Genomic DNA, 14385 nt, shown 5'->3' on the forward strand with positions numbered 1-14385 from the left:
TTCTTTTTTTTTCCTAAGATCAAGCACATATTTGGAATTTTTCTCAATTTCACAACTTGTACTTTCTTAATATTAAGCATACTACTTTTTATACTTTCCTCCTTATCTCTCCAATTCCTTTACAAAAGAAGATAACAAAAACTATACTAACCCAAGGAATTGTCCCCCCATTTTATTTTGGCTTCCAAAAAAAAGGCTTAAAGGCTCAAAATTGGCTCCAAAGGAAAAATTTGACAGGGTCGAAAATTTTGGATATAAAAGTAGCTAAGAAAAGACGGCCTAACATCCTCCTAAATCAACTTAAACACTATGTAAACTTAGGCAGACTAGGAGCAAGTTCTAGAAACATATACATGCATACAGATAAATCACACAAGAAAGAATTTAAGGCTCAAATCTCACAAGGTAAAAGCACGATTCAAGGCGAACAAGCAATTCACTAATTATGCACCTTTTCACCCAACCATCATATCAAAACGTTAAGCCACACTTAAACATAGATGGAATATAATATCATTGGCAACTCGGTCTAATGTGTCCCTGAGCATGCGTGTTTCTAAGTTCTTCATGTTATGTTCATGACATGGATTCAAGAAAACATTTTTAGAACACAAAAATCTCCTACGGGTTTTTGGAAAATTAAAGCAAAAACAAACTAACAACAAAAAGAAAACCCTAAACTCACGGTCCACCACTTCATCCCCCCAAACTTATTTACAACAAAGTGTAAAATAAGTTTGTAGAGTCGGTAGGGACGTGAGTATACTACTGAAAAAAAAAAACGTACCCTGAAAAATTCCGCGTAGAGGTTGAGCGGGGCGAAAATTCGAAGAATTTCGAAAAATCACGCTGGAAAATTGTGCCCAGGTGGCGGTCCGCCGCAGCTGTTCGGCGGTCGCCGCACGTCAAAGATGCTTTCCAGCGTTCAGGTGGCGGACCGCCGCAGAGCTTGCGGCGGTCGCCACGGAGAGGTCAGAACCTGCGAAACGATGGCCACTTCCTTTGGAACATGTAGACGAGGCCATTCCCATCACCCACGTCGCACAACTTCCAAAAATCCTCCATGATCCCCAAAGTTTGGAGAGGGAAATCGTGGGGATATCTAGAAGGTGCCGTTTCTCGGGCCGACACTTTCTTCCACATAGCTTTTTGCTCTTCCGTGGCAAGGCTAATGCCAAAGTTCTTTGCATTTTCCGGTTTCCCTTTTGATCCCATTATCCTTTTATGGTGGAAATCCCGTCTCTGGACCGCGTGTGGCGACCGCCGCGTCTCTCGTGGCGGGCCGCCACACGGGCCTTCGTAAACAGCAATCCTGGCGGGCCGCCGCGGCCCGTGTAGCGGTTACTCTGGCCCGCCCTAAGCCTGCCCTAGGCCCGATCCTTCCTGCACATGTTAACACACGTGTGGCGACCGCTGTGCTTTAAGTGCGGCGACCGCCACCATTTTTTTTTTTTTTTTTTTTTTTTTAACAGAACATAAAAAAAAAACGAGAAAATAAAAAAAGTAAAAGAAAATTGGGTTGCCTCCCAATAAGCGCTTTTGTTAAAGTCGTTAGCTTGACTTGAAGTGGCCCACTAGTTGGGCGGATCAATAACTCGAGTGTTGAAAATTGGCATAGGGAGCAATTTGGTCCCTAGCTTCTTCCACCACTTGTACTTCCCCTCTTTCGTTTTGATGACGTATATCTCGGGGTCCTCTTCGGGTGTTTTCTTTCTCTTCTGTTTCTTCTTCTGTGGAGCAGATGTAGAAGAATTAGCATCACCCTTTTTAGAAGAGTGTCTTACCTCTTTGACAATGTAGATAGTGGAGGTAGAAGGATCATCCGCTTCAAAGGGATCTTTGGACTTGGTTAAGTCGGTAGCCATGACTGCTCTGCACTGTTGTTCCATTTTTGCCCGCTTTGCCTCCTCAAACTTTAGCATCTCGCTCTCGATCTTATAGGTGGATTGACCATGATTATCACTGATTGTGATCTCGCCACGACCTACATCAATCAAAGCTTTGCAAGTGGCAAGAAAATCTCTCCCTAAGATTAGAGGGACGTTCTTGTCTACTTTCATGTCAAGCACAATAAAGTCGGCAGGAAAAATAAAATCATCAACTTTAACTAAGACATCCTCAATCATACCTACAGTCTTGATGGACGAGTTATCGGCCAACCTGAGTGTTACATCTGAAGATTTGAGTGGCCCGATGTTGAGCTTTTCGTAGTACTTCAGTGGCATGAGATTGATGGACGATCCTAAGTCGCACAGTGCTTTGTCAACCTTCACTTCTCCAATTCGGCACCTAATGATGAACTGGCCCGGATCTCTTTGCTTCACTGCCCTTTCCTTTTGGATGATCTCGCTGCAATGATGCGGTAGCTTAAGGTCGGCTTTGGTCGGCTTTTTTTTCCTCATTACCGCCTCCCTTAGTAGCTTCGCATACTTTGGTATCTCCTGCAACGATTCAACAAGTGGAATGTTAGTATGGACTTTGCAAAACATGTTAAGGAATTGCTTGAACTGCTCTTCAAGCTTGAACTTCCTCTTTGGCTGAAAAGGGAGTACAATCCCGTTGTGCCGCACAAGCTCCTGCTTAGTGGACGATTCTGCCTTCTCAGTGGCGGGCCGCTGCGGGGTGTGCGGCGGTCCGCCGGCGACTGGGCAGTCCTGCGTGGTTGACTCTGCCGTCTCAGTGGCGGGCCGCTGCGGGGTGTTCGGCGGGCCGCTGCGGGGTGTTCGGCGGTCCGCCGGCGACTGGGCAGTCCCCAGATTTCTGCTTTGCCACCCACTTCTTGTTAATATCATCCACTCTTGCTGCTGCCTTTGCTCTATCCTCATCTAACTTCTTCTGAATTTGCTCCATTTGAGTGGTAATATTGGTTACAGCTGCCGAGATTGTGTTCATTCCTTGCTCGAGGTTGTTTATCCTTGCTTCGACCACTCCGATCTTGGTGTCATTAATCTTCCTATCTTGCGTAATTACCTCCAAAATCTTCGTGATTCCTTGTTCATACTTGTCTTCCTTCTTCATCGGCTCAACCACTCCTCCTTTGCTAACATTAAATCCTGCAGGGGGTTGCAAGTAATTATTGTTAGAATAAGAAAGATTTGGGTGCGGACGGTTCCCATTATAATTATTGAAATTACCGCCCCCCTGATTAGGGCGATAATTGTTATTGTAGTTTCTGGGACCGCCTCCTTGCACGTAGTTGATTTCTTCCACAGTTGATATGGCAGTTTCGGGTGCCTTGACCGCCACTATGGAAGTTGCCGGAATTGGATCTTCCTTCCTCGAGATGTCCATTTGATTAATCCTGACTCTAAGTTCTGCTAACTCCTTAGCAAAAGAACTTTCTTCGGCCTCTTCTATGGCTGCTACTCTTCTCGTGGCATGCCTTTCCTTCGACCACCCCCGACTGTTGGTGGCGAACTCCTCGATCACCGCCATGGCATCCTCTCCTGTCTTTCTTAGAAATCCTCCATTTGCCCATGAATCAAGCATAGCACATATTTTCTCATTAAATCCATTATAGAGGATTCCTACCTGATGGTCTATGGAAAAACCATGGTTTGGGCACTTTCGAATAAGAGCTTTGAAACGAGCAAATGCCTCATAGAGGGGCTCGTCATGGCCTTGTGTGAACTGAAAGATCTCACTTTTGAGCTTCAAAATAGTGCCTGGCGGGTAGTATTTGTCGAGGAAGGTAGCTACGATGTCCTTCCATGTGGAGACCTTTTCTGGTGGCATACACTCAAACCACTCCTTAGCAGAATCAATCAATGAGAATGGAAAAAGTCTTACCCGTATGGCATCGTCGTCGACACCATTTAATTTCAGAGTGTTTGCGATTTCCACGAATTTGGAGAGATGGCGGTTAGCATCTTCAGTCGCCCTACCTGCAAAAGGAGTTTGCTCGACCCTTTGGATAAGGGGCATGCGTAACTCAAAATTGTTAGCATCAATACGAGGGCCGTTAGGAAAAGTGATCATATTCCCATGATTGAACATGTTCATCACAGGTAATGTTTCTCTGTTCTTCTTTTCCATGGCTTATCGGGCTGCTCTCTCCACATCTCTCTCATCCATCAGCAACTTCACCATCTCCTGCAGCTTCTCAATATCTGTTCGGTCACCCATTGTTCCTGATCCTTTTTCACTTCTTATTATTCTACGAGTTCTTTCAAGTTCTAAATCAAACGGCTCTAAGATGTACTTCCCAGAACGCGTTCGCATACAAAACCTGCAAGACTCGAAAACAAAAAAAAATTAAAACAAAAAGCAATAAAAATCCAAAGTAGTAAAATTATCGTTTGAAAATATCACTCCAAAGTGAATTGTCTTCCCCGGCAACGGCGCCAAAAACTTGATGCACTTTTTATTTGCACTATAAATACCTGCAAGTATACAGAGTAGGTATAGTATAGCAAAAGGTTAGTACCGGGTATCGAACACGGGGAAGATGTACACAAAGTATCTATCTTCTACTAGAACTCAATTACTATCTGGAGAAACAAGAATTTTTGGAAACTTTTGAAAACAGTAAACAACTAAATGCAAGCAAATCACGGAGAGAAAAGTATAGAGATAAGGGGAATTCCAGGGATGTGCTTTCACTTTTATGGTTATACAAATTCCAAACTACAATACCCTAGCACAGTTAATTCTTTGAAAGGACGAGTCGCCTAGCTTATGCTCATGCGATACAAACGTTGATTACTAACATTAGGGTTGTCAATCCTAACACGTAACTCCAAAAAGCTCCTAAGACCCTTGAAAAGTCCTCTCTCTCAATTAACAGTGCCGTTTTAAAGGAAGCTAACTGTAGTGTCTACTAAGTGGATCTAACTCGCTAGAACTCTGTCACAGTTATGAAGCAAGTTGTATTGAATCATACATAATTGTGTCACTCAATTATGAAGCATCATGATTAACTTAGGGAAGAAACAAAGTAAAAACAAAACGGATATTAAATAGAAAACGGAATTGTATAACCAAAGTTGCTACTAACACATCCCTAGAATCCTATGAGTTTAGTTACACATGACTGAATAAACTAAAAACATACATTGAAGGGAAAACAATTTGAACATAAAACTAAAGCAAATAAAACCCGTAGGTTGAATCCTTGTCGTTCTTGATGTTCTTGAAATCCTTCTCCAACTCCTTGCACAATTGAAGTACTCTAGCTTTTGATCTCTATGAATGTTGCAAGTAGTCACTCTCTTTCTCTATGAATGTGTTCTTGTTGTGTCAAAAACTCCTTTTGATGAAGCTTGAGGTCCTATTTATAGGGGAATATTATTCCTAATCATAGAAGAAAAAGATCTTCAAAGTTTGGTAAATCTTGCAGCAAATCTAGGGCTGGTCGGATTCGCCGCCTTTCTCCGGCGGGCCGCCGCACCTTGGCCGGCGGTCGCCGCGTTGGAGTCCAGAGACTCTGACCCTTCGGTGGCGGACCGCCACATGTCCTCCGGCGGTCGCCGGGCGAGACTCTTCTCCTAGCGTAAATTTCCGAGGCGGGCCGCCACATAGCTCTGACCGCCGGGCGCCGGCGGTCGCCGTACAACTTCGCGGCGGTCGCTGGTCGCCGTCTGACTCCAGATTTCCAGACTATGCGTTTTTACTCCCCTTTTCGGCTCAAATATGCACATTTCTCACAAAACACGTCAAAATACCAAAATGTATAGAATATGCAAATAATGGACATGTAGAGTGATTTTGATAACAAAAATGGACCAAATAATGGCCTTAAAACAGTGCAAAATCCGGGCGTATCAGAATTCAACTCCGACGACACCAAAATCCAAACCACCGGAACATCACACCCAAATCTGATGGTGTTTCCACCCGAATTAGCTGCACAATTCGCGGAATTCTTAAGACAGAGCAGCTCTGCTTCTGCCACACCAAAACCCGAAACACCACCAACAAATCATCACCCTCATCACCTAGAATCATTGGGCGAAATCACCGTCAACCCGAAACTGAATGGGGAGAACTATCCTCTCTGGTCCAATATGATGGATCGAGGAATCGGGGGAAAGGGGCTGACGTCTCACATAGATGGAGTTTCAAGCCCCCCCGCCCGATCTGATCCATCGTTCCCAAAATGGCAACAACGCGACCACTGCGTATTTAACTGGATCATCAACAACATCGAGACGGATCTGGTCAATGAAGTCTCGCAATATGAAACAGCATACGACCTATGGGAAGGTCTCGCCGTCACATATGGCAGTGGGGCTGACCCGCTCCAGGTCTACGATCTACATCGACAAACTAACATAGTCAGACAAGAAGGGATGTCACTTGAAGCCCTATGGAATAAGTTCCAAGGGGTGTGGATATCAATTGATCGACGAGAAATGAAGCCAATGACCAAACAGACACTACGGCTGTACCAGTTTCTCACCACATTGGATGACAAATATGATGCAGTAAAGAAGTAGATAGTTAGGTGCAACCCTTTACCAACGGTGCGTGAGGCTTATGGAATTGTTCGTCGTGAATCGAACAACGATGCCATCCTCGGTGTTGGAACTGGAGGAACCATGAAGGATGGAATCGGCTCCGGCCTTGCTGTTGTCGACCGGGGACGCTCCAATCAGCCTCCCAACACCACCAATCGACCATGGAATCGACGCTCCGACGATAATAAAAGTCGATTAACGTGTTCCCACTGCGGCGGAAAGAAACACACCAAGGATGGGTGCTTTCACCTCATTGGATTTCCCGATTGGTGGGATGATATGAAGAAGGCAAGGGCGGCGCGTGCACTGAACAGAAACGGCGGAGGAAGAGCAGCACTTGCGATAACCGACCGGGCTGCCGACACCGGAACTCCGGTGGGTAGCACCGGCACAGCACGGCGGGAGGCAGCCGACGGAGGAACAGCCCATACCGGCGACGAATTAGCCAGAGCATCGGCGGCTAAGGTTTGTGAAGGAGGTATCAATTTATCCCTTTTATACCCTGACTTTGCAGGAACTAAAAAACAACCCCAAAAATTCTGTAAAGCCAAAAATGAACCCCACAGCTTCTGGTATTCTCAGTTTGACCCCGGAAAAAACTCCTTCTTAAAAAAACCTACCACACATTTCCGAAAATATTTAAATGAGCCCATCAGTTTCTGTGCTTTTGCAAATACAGCCCCAAACACTCCAGAATTAGAAATTGCCCCCAATATCCCTTGCCACAATAAATTCCAAGCCCTTGCACACTCATCAATATCCGAAAATCAACCTAAAGACTATGAATGGATATTTGACTGTGGTGCTACTGACACTATGTCTTATGAACCCACTGATTTTACTAATATTTCTGCTCCACATAAGAAGTATGTTCAGACAGCAAATGGAAATATAATTCTGGTCCAGGGGGCAGGCACAATCAAGATCACTCCAACACTGCAGATCTCGAATTGCCTATATGTGCCTTTATTGGCACACAAATTACTCTCAATTAGTCATGTAACTAGAGAATTAAAGTGTAGACTTCTAATGGAGCCAAATTTTTGTGTTCTACAGGATATCAAGACGGGGACGACAGTTGGGCATGGCACTGAACAACGAGGACTGTATTATGTGGACAAGATGGCCCAACCCAGTGCTGCGATGCTGACTCACGGACCAAAAAAATCACAGGGTTGGCTTTGGCATCGCCGGTTAGGACATCTCTCCATAGGATACTTGCGTATGCTTTTTCCCAATTTAGCCAGTACTCAGTTTTCTTTCAATTGTGATACTTGTTTTTTTGCTAAGAGCCATAGACACTCATATAAGCTCAACAACTCTCGTATGGACACTACTTTCTCTTTGATTCACTCTGACGTTTGGGGTCCAGCACCTGTGTTGGGTAGCCTTGGATTTAAGTATTTTTTGTTATTTATCGATGATTGCACGCGTTTAACATGGGTATATTTTTTAAAATCCAAATCTGACGTTTTTGAAAAGTTTACTTTGTTCTACAATCTTGTGCAAACTCAGTATAACAAGAAAATCAAAATCCTTAGGTCAGATAACGGGGGAGAGTTTGTTAACTCAAAAATGCAACATTTTTTTCCGGAAAGGTGGTTAGTACATCAAACTACGTGTCCTCATACTCCTGAGCAAAATGGGGTCGCAGAGCGGAAAAATAGGAAAATCCTAGAAATGACTCGAGCCCTTCTAATCAACTCACACGTACCTAAAACCTTTTGGCCAGAAGCCGTAGCTACCTCAGTTTACCTACTCAATAGGTTACCCACCCATATCCTAAACTTTAAAACTCCCTTCGATATCTTCTCTACACAAAACCAAATTCCACCACCACTTACACTCGACCCTAGAATTTTTGGGTGCTCTGTGTTTGTCCACATACCAAAACAAGACCGAACCAAATTCTCTCCATGTTCAGTTAAGTGTGTCTTCGTAGGATATGGGAGGGATCAGAAAGGATATCGGTGCTACGATCCAAAAACCAAACGTCTTTACATTACTATGAATTGTGATTTTGTGGAAAATGAATATTTTTATGACCAACTTAGCAGTCAGGGGGAGGAAAAGGGTTCTGAACCCGTTAGTGACCCGCTAAGTTGGTCCCCGAGCCCAAGTCCGAACCACCCACTTCCTTGCCTACTGCCATTGCCAAGTCCTGTGACAGAAGATGGTCCAACAGAAGATGCGAGCTGCGGTACTACCGGGCCGTCTTCGTCTCATGATCAACCTTGCGAATCCAGTGACGTAGCCTCACCGTTAGACCCGCCTTCGATTCTTGAGATTAGTAATCCTGAGAATGATTCCATTCCTCAGCTTAATACTGACCATGTGAGACAAGAAAATAAGACAAATGAAGAGCCAAGTGTGAGTGGTAGAATGTTTGAGATGCCACCAAGAAGCACAAGGGGTGTACCACCAAAGAGATACTCACCTGACTGGAAGGGGCACAAAACAAAGTACTCTATGGCGAACCTCTCAGTTGGACACCTCACTGAGATGGCTCGAGCTTTTGAAGTAGCCTTGTATGAAGAGGATCTTCCACGATCGGCTGAAGAGGCGATGAAACATCAGCATTGGAGAGAGGCGATGAAAAAGGAGATGGATGCACTTCTCAGGAACAATACTTGAGAAAAATGCAGCCTACCAGACGGGAAGAAACCAGTAGGGTGCCGATGGGTGTTCACCATCAAACGACGGGCAGACGGGTCTATCGAGAGGTACAAAGCACGGTTGGTGGCAAAAGGGTACACTCAAACCTATGGGATCGACTATGAAGAAACCTTCTCCCCGGTGGCAAAAATGGATACAGTCAGAACCTTGCTTTCAGTGGCTGCTTGCAAGGATTGGAAGCTGCACCAGTTTGATGTAACAAATGCCTTCCTACATGGAGAATTGAAGAAAAATGAAGAAGTTTATATGGAAGTCCCTCCAGGATACTCAGAAGAATTCGGAAAATAACAAGTGTGCAGATTAAGGAAGACCCTCTACGGACTGAAGCAGTCCCCTAGAGTATGGTTTGGGAGGTTCTCACAAGCCATGACCAAGTATGGATACTCTCAAAGCCACTCAGACCACACTTTGTTCATAAAAAGAAGAGGTGATCGGATGGCATGTTTAATCATCTATGTGGATGATATGATCATAACTGGGGATGATGAAGAAGAAATAGAGAACTTAAAGAGAAACTTGTTCCATGAGTTTGAAATGAAAGATCTGGGAGCTCTCAAATATTTCTTAGGGATTGAAGTGCTTCGATCCAAAGAAGGAATATTCCTGCGACAAAAGAAGTATGTGTTGGATCTCCTCGCAGAAACTGGGTTCCTAGACTGTAAACCAGCAGACATACCTCTTATGGTGAATCATGGACTGAAATTTGAAGATGGAGCAAAATTAGCCAATAAAGAAGAGTATCAGCGTCTTGTTGGCAAGCTAATATATCTCGCTCATACAAGGCCAGACATTGCCTATGCAGTGGGAGTCATAAGCCAGTTCATGCACAAATCTCAGGAAAATCACATGGATGCGGCACTAAGGGTAATCCGCTATTTGAAGGGGACTGCAGGTTATGGAGTATTGCTAAGAAAGAATGATGATCTTGAAGTGGATGGATACACTGATGCTGACTGGGCAAGCAACCCAATAGACTGAAAGTCTACTGGAGGATACTTTACCTTCGTTGGAGGAAATTTGGTCACCTGGAAAAGTAAAAAACAGAAGGTGGTAGCATTATCGAGTGCTGAGGCTGAATTCCGAGGAATCAAGAGTGACCTAACAGAGATTATGTGGTTAAGGCGTTTACTCACTGAGATTGGTCTTCCTCCTAAACATAAAAGTCAGTTATTCTGTGACAACAAGGCAGCTATCAGCATCTCCGAAAATCCGTTTCAGCATGACAGAACGAAACACGTGGAAGTAGATCGTCACTTTATCAAAGAAAAGATCGAAGGAGGGATTATAGGATTTCCATTTGTCAGATCAGAAGATCAACTCGCAGACATTCTCACCAAGGCAGTAAACCCAAAAATGTTCAAGGAGGTCTTAAGCAAGTTAAGCATCGGATATGCCGTTGCTCAACTTGAGGGGGAGTGTCACAAAGACTTACCAAAAGAAGCACAAGATGAAAGGAAGAAAATTGTGTAATTAGTGGGTGATTGATACACAAATAATAGGTGATTGATACACAATTACATTGTCTAGGAATAGATTATTTCCTACCATATACACGGATGTAATATGGCCTATATTAAGGCAAACCTAGTGATGAATCAAACACACAGAAACATATTACAATCATATCAATTATCAATAAAGCATGCATGATTTTTAGCCTTTAGTGTTGAAGTTGAAGTGATATGATATGATCGATTCTTGAATAATATACTAGTACGTACTATATATACTATCCGAATCAAAATTTGAGTTGCTGTAAAAGAAATTGATATAGGTTAATTTGACATATTACAATATAATTTATATCAATAATTACATCTTAAATATATACTCTTATAAATTAATAGAAGAAGAAGAATGTATCCCATACTATTACCATGATAGGGAGGGTGTAAGTTGTGTATTACCTCTTTTTCGATGACTCCTTTTGAATGTGAATGTCGAGAGGAAGGAGGTGGTGGTGGGCTGGCATTTTGTGGGAGATTTAATTTGGGAGGTGGTGAAAGCTTATAATGAACAAACTGGCTGCCATTCACATCCTTTTTCTGGTTTATTTACTTGTCATCACTTCTCTCCTAACCATTTTCGTCTTATTTTGCAGCCACTCTAGGTTTTGAACACATGTGGCTGACGAGACCGAGAAACACAAGAGAGGAGAGGATATGATATGATCTTGTTCAAGCCATCTTTTTAGTCTTATTGCTAAAGGTAGCTAGTTTTCAAGTCTTAGTTCTTGGACTCTTTAAAAACAAACAAGAGTTGTAACAGTAGTGTAGGTGTGTATCCTCCATTTCACACACATGTATGTATGAGTGTACCTCTATTCACATGTGTAAACAATACATATCCAAAATGTACATATTCAATCAAAAATCCCTTAGCACTTTCTTCATAAATTAATTAGGCTATAGAATTTATAAACTCTAGCACATAATTCCCTAAGGTTCAATTGCATGAACGATGCGAATTTATGTCAACCGTTGCACAGTTGCTAAATTGATACTTGATATTATACATCTTGATTCTGTTTTGTGATGAGTTGCATCCTTGCAGATTTGTCCAGAATGATTTTAAGGGGAATAGCTCTAGCATTGGGCAGACCATTGGATATGTTCGAATGTAATAAGGCAGGAACATCGATACGTTATAAATTATTTTCAGCCATAACGTTATGACTTTTTGAGATGTAGGTAAAATAGCAGGTGTCTTTCTAGCTTATAAATAGCAGGTGTCTTTCTAGCTTTTGAATGCATAGTTTGATTAATAAAGAATATTTTTGTTTTCAAGAAACTATATTTATGCAATTATATATCATTTATTTCAGACTTTCTGTCATTCTCTATAGATTTTTGCATCAATTTGTCTTGTTGTTCGTGTGAAAGAAGCATTTGACACCCCAAGCACTAGTTCAAGGGCAGACGAAAGCACTTCAAAAGATAAGAGAGTACAATCGAAAAGTGAAGAAACTTCGATTTCGACTTCAAGGGAAGAGTTCAAGCAGAATCAACTAAGTACAGAAACTAATTTTGTTTTGCAACATTCTAAAACCAAGTAGAAAACTGTAAGAAAATGAGGAGAGTATATGATGAGGTTGAGGAAGAAAGAAAGAAAGCTAACCCTATTGTTGATAAGGAGGGACAAAGAAAGTTTTTATGACACGATTACATAACTGAACACCTTATTAGTAATGTCTGTTTTTTATAGGCTTTGTGAATTATGATAGTGTGTAATATTCAACCTTATTTTAGCCATGTTTATCACTCCATCAGTCCCCTATTAATTGTCCGTTTTTACTATTTTCGTACGACTTTCATCATTCACTTTCACTTTTTACCATAAATGGTGATTGGCTCCACATACCACTAACTCATTTCACTTACATTTTATTATAAAACTAATACTCCCTAAGTCCCATAAAAATATGGGCAATGGATATGACACGAGAATTAAGATAAAATTGGTAAAGTAAGAGAGACGGGAAGAATGATAGTTAAAGTAGTGTTACTGGATAGTGAGATCTATATTATTAAATTGATATAATTTTCCAAAAATAAAGTGCACATATTTTTCTGGGATGGACGAAAATGGAATGTGCACATATTGTTATGAGACGGATGGAGTATTCAAAAGTGAGACTCGTATTCCACTAACTTTTTCAACTCACTTTTTTTTACATTTCTTAAAACCTGTGACGAAAATGAAAAATGGACAATTATTGGGGACGGAGGGAGTACTTAGGGATGTCAATCGGGTTGGCCCATCAGGTTTCGGGCCAATCCTACTCGGATTGCGGGTCAATCGGTTGCGAGCTAATCAGGCTGTAGTTTTTTTCGGGTTATGAAAGTTCAACCTAACCCTAAAAGCTCGTGTTCGGGCTAGTCTAGCGGGTTAATCGAGTTGCTACCGATAAAATTAACATGCGATCAGTTAAATAAATAATGATAAAAATTAGTTATATTAATAAAATGTAAAACATTTAATTATGAAAAATTTTAGATATATGCTTAAATTCAAATATAAACATGATCAAATACTAATATTTGAGATTTGTGCAAAATAAAACATAAACATATTTCGAGAAATTTAAAAGCATGTTTTAGAAATTAAAATATTTTTTAGTGAATTTGAAGTTTCGAATTTATTTATCTATTATTATATTAATAAAATTTTAATATATAATTTGTTTATATATTGAAAGTTATTTTTTTAGTTATTTTTATTATAAAAATAATTAATGAGGTGTCGAATTAGGAGTCAAATAAATAGAACAATAGAAATTTTATCAGGTTTTCGGATCTGACCCTAGCAGATTGCAGGTTAATCGGGTTGTAATTTTATCGGACTAAAAATTTCTAGCCCTAGATCTATTTTTATAGGGCGAGCTATTCGGATTGAGAAAATTTTAAAAATTCAATATGGAGATGGGAAATTAGAAATTGGGCCTAAAATTGAAATTGGGCCTATATTAATGAATAGTTTAATCAAAATGAAAAAAGTGAAATAACAGGGAAACATATTCACACTTTGTGAATTTCTAATCTACAGACAAACTGAGTATTTATTGTCAATTCTTAGACGCTTAAGTCTCATTAAATTAAAAAAAAAGGTTATTCTAAATATAGAAATAAGACATTTTACTATTCATACATTTTTATCCGTCAAAATTATGTACATAATGGTCCGATTAGCATGATCATTAAAATGGCGTGTTGTCATTTTCATTCGATTCTTTGTTGGCGAAGGTAATAAATAGTGTATCTCTCTTGCTTTGTGGTTTTACCTTACTTGTTAATGTTAGTTGAATTTGTCTGTTTTAATCAGTATCCAAACTCTATTCATCGTGCTGTGAATAGAGTTTTTTCTTATAAAAAAGAAATATGATATGTTATTGTGCAGTAAATACAGTCCATGGCATTCTTTTGTGAGTGTGGTGCCGTAAATTATTAGATTTTTTTCCTCAAATTTTATGCCGTCTAACTAAGAGAATTTCAATCTGAACATGCAAGTGATTTCATTGAAGTGGTGAAGGATGGGTAGTTTGTTGTTGTGTTTGTTTTAACTTTTATGAATGAAGAAATTTGGATGCATTTAAGTCTAAAACACAATTGCTCATGGCACATGCTAATTGCTATGTGAACATGACTGGTTTCTTTTCCAGGCATGGTGTGACTTTTCCCACTTATCCATTCAACTGCGCCGAAATAATCCTACGCCTCACAATGAAAACAACTTCATCAACGCCCCACGTTGC

General features: G+C 41.1%; 1 non-coding gene and 1 pseudogene across 1 annotated transcript; both read left to right on the forward strand.

The window, feature by feature from the left end:
• The first annotated feature begins 3547 nt into the window (after positions 1-3547).
• On the forward strand, positions 3548-3654 carry LOC148934002 (small nucleolar RNA R71). The gene has a single exon (XR_016134789.1). It is a non-coding gene; the product is annotated as a small nucleolar RNA R71 (small nucleolar RNA).
• A 2168-nt stretch (positions 3655-5822) lies between these two features.
• Positions 5823-9422, forward strand: LOC148934003 (uncharacterized; annotated as a pseudogene).
• Positions 9423-14385: the final 4963 nt, after the last annotated feature.

The sequence above is a fragment of the Salvia hispanica genome, chromosome 1 (assembly GCF_029641045.1).
Source record: "Salvia hispanica isolate PSC_SH4W2 chromosome 1, Shi_PSC_v1, whole genome shotgun sequence".
NCBI classification, from domain to species: domain Eukaryota; kingdom Viridiplantae; phylum Streptophyta; class Magnoliopsida; order Lamiales; family Lamiaceae; genus Salvia; species Salvia hispanica.